Source organism: Triticum dicoccoides, chromosome 5A (assembly GCF_002162155.2).
Source record: "Triticum dicoccoides isolate Atlit2015 ecotype Zavitan chromosome 5A, WEW_v2.0, whole genome shotgun sequence".
Lineage (NCBI taxonomy): Eukaryota > Viridiplantae > Streptophyta > Magnoliopsida > Poales > Poaceae > Triticum > Triticum dicoccoides.
In genome coordinates this window covers 311389199-311392728 of record NC_041388.1, presented here as the reverse complement: position 1 = coordinate 311392728, position 3530 = coordinate 311389199, and positions in this window count along the sequence as shown.

Here is a 3530-nt window from a genome sequence, read left to right as displayed (position 1 = left end):
ATATTGGTGTAAAGCACATGAAGAAACTCCATGCAGATGGGATTTTGGAATCACTTGATTATGAATCACTTGATGCTTGCGAACCATGCCTCATGGGCAAGATGACTAAGACTCCGTTCTCCAGAACAATGGAGCGAGCCACTAACTTATTGGAAATAATACATATTGATGTATGTTGTCCGATGAGTGTTGAGGCTCATGGCGGGTATCGTTATTTTTTGACCTTTACAGATGATTTGAGCAGATATGGGTATATCTACTTAATGAAACATAAGTTTGAAACATTTGAAAAAGTTCAAAGAATTTCAGAGTGAAGTTGAAAATCATCATAACAAGAAAATAAAGTTTCTACGATCTGATCGCGGAGGCGAATATTGGAGTTACGAGTTTGGTCTTCATTTAAAACAATGTGGAATAATTTCGCAACACACGCCACCTGGAACACCACAGTATAATGGTGTGTCCGAACGTCGTAATCGTACTTTATTAGATATGGTACGATCAATGATGTCTCTTACCGATTTACCACTATCGTTTTGGGGTTATGCATTAGAAATAGTTGCATTCACGTTAAATAAGGCACCATCTAAATCTGTTGAGACGACACCATATGAATTGTGGTTTGGCAAGAAACCTAAGATGTCGTTTCTTAAAGTTTGGGGTTGCGATGCTTATGTGAAAAAGCTTCAACCTGATAAGCTCAAACCCAAATCGGAGAAGTGTGTCTTCATAGGATACCCAAAAGAAACTGTTGGGTGCACCTTCTATCATAGATCCGAAGGCAAGATATTTGTTGCTAAGAATGGATCCTTTCTAGAGAAAGAGTTTCTTTCGAAAGAAGTGAGTGGGAGGAAAGTAGAACTTGATGAGGTAGTTGTACCTTCTCTCTAATTGGAAAGTAGATCGTCATAGAAATCTGTTCCGGTGATGCCTATACCAATTAGTGAGGAAGCTAATGATGATGATCATGAAACTTCATATCAAGTTACTACCAAACCTCGTAGGTCAACCAGAGTACGTTCCGCACCAGAGTCGTATGGTAATCCTATTCTGGAAGTCATGTTACTAGACCATGACGAACCTACGAACTATGAGGAAGCGATGATGATCCCAAATTCCATGAAATGGCTTGAGGCCAAGAAATCTGAGATGGGATCCATGTATGAGAACAAAGTATGGACTTTGGTTGACTTGCCCGATGATCGGCAAGCCATAGAAAATGAATGGATCTTCAAGAAGAAGATTGACGCCGATGGTAATGTTACTATCTACAAAGCTCGACTTGTTGCGATTTTTTTGATAAGTTCAAGAAGTTGACTATGATGATACCTTCTCACCCGTAGCGATGTTTAAGTCTGTAGAAATCATGTTAGCAATTGCCGCATTTTATGATTATGAAATTTGGCAAATGGATGCCAATACTGCATTCCTTAATGGATTTCTTAAAGAAGAGTTGTATGTGATGCAACCAGAAGGTTTTGTCGATCCTAAAGGTGCAAAAAAAGTGTGCAAGCTCCAACGATCCATTTATGGACTAGTGCAAGCATCTTGGAGTTGTAATATACGCTTTGATAGTGTGATTGTAACATCCCAAAATTCTAAATTTTGGAATGTTATAATAAATAGATAGATTTGATGGATTGTTTGATTGATTGTCTGAAAGTGAGTGAATTCGAAATTTTTGAAAGCTAGATGAGAGGGAATAAAAGGACTTTCCCAAACTTTCATATTTCCTTTCTGATCTCCATGGATTCAAATTCTTTCAAATACAAAACCCTTGAGCGAAGATGATATGACTTCTTCCATTTAAAAATAAATGAAAAGGGTTTTGAAAAGATTTGAATTTCATTTGGAAATATTTTCAGAAACTTCAAGCAACTCAATGATTTTCATGAGAGAAGATAAAATGACTTCTTCAAATTATATGAAATGTGAGTTGGGAGTTTAAAAGGATCAAAATTTAAAATCCTTTTGAAATTATTTTCAATGTGGAGTTATTTGGGTTTTATTCAAATTATTTTTCTTCAAAAATAATATATACGGAAAATAGGGTAACATGATTCCTTACAATAGAAAATTAGAGAAAAAATAATTTGAAGTCATTTTGGTATTTTTAAAATGAATTTTATTGGATTTTATTTGACCAGTAGCACTCTTTGAATTATCTGAATTTGTGTGAATTTTATTTAATGCTATGAAAATGTTCATCTTGTAGAAAATCTTTTTGTGAAAATTTGGGTATATAATATGCCTATATAAAGTTTTATTTTTTTACTTTCGTTTTTCAGTTTATCGCATTCTGTTTAAAAAAATAACAAAAACCGCGCGCGCACCTGAAACTAACTGTCGGCCACGTGAGCATCATAGTACCAGCGGGCGCCCTATCTTTTTTTCTCTTTATCCTTTATGGGCCAGGCCCAGTCAGCCTTTTCATTTTTTTTTTCTTATGCCGATTTTTTTTAAACTGCAGCCGCAGCGTGCGCGTGTGGCCGGCCGAAGGCCTTTAGGCCCATGCGAGCCACCTCTTTTCATCTCTGTTTCGTATATTTTCGTCTTCGTTTAGTCCCACATTGCCTAGCCTTTGACCTCTAAGTCTTTTTTCCACCAATAAATATAGACTCATAGAGTCTCCAAAAATCATCCGATTCGGGTTAAATCAATATTTTGGTTTGACTAGATTCATTTAATAAAAATATAGTTCTCCTCTCCGGCGTGACTTCTGAAAATTGTCTCTCTCTCCAAAGTCGTCTTTTCTCTGCCTTATAAAGGTATCTTTCTTTGTTTTTTCTTCTTCTTATACTTCCGCAGTTTATTATTTTTAGACTAATACAATAGAATAATTAGATTGTCAATTAGTCTACGTATTTATACGTTAGATCTTAACCGTAGTTTTTTTCGTAAAACAGCTTGACCCTGATTTTTCAAATAGCCATAACTTTTCACTCGTTTATCCAAATTAGATGAAACCAGCGCCTATAGCTTCGTCTTGTTTTCACCTATCCAGTGAACCTGTCACATCAACTTTTTGAAATTTTCAAATTTCGAATTTTGTTCAGATTCATATTCAAACTTCTTTTAAACATAACTTGAGTTTCGTAGCTCCGTTTGAGTTGATTCTTTTTGCAAATCGAAGCTCTTAACCTAAACTTTCTGATAAGGCCAAATTCACGTAATTTTGGTACTGTTAGAATTTGTTTTATGTTGCAAGAGTTATTTGCTTGGTTTTGGTGTTCTCCGAATCGTCTTCTTCGTTCTTTCCGATCTGTTGAGTGATTGTTTATGTGTGGTTACTATTGCTTGCTTACGGTAGATTGACGGGAGTGTGATGAGTAGAACTATCAAGAGTTTTGCATCGGGTCCGATGAAAATCTTTTGTGACAATACTGGAGCAATTCCTTAGCGAAGGAATCCAGATTTCACAAGAGAACCAAACACATCAAGAGACGCTTCAACTCCATCCGCGATCAAGTCAAGGAGGGAGATATAGACATTTGCCAAATACACACGGATCTGAATATTGCAGACCCGTT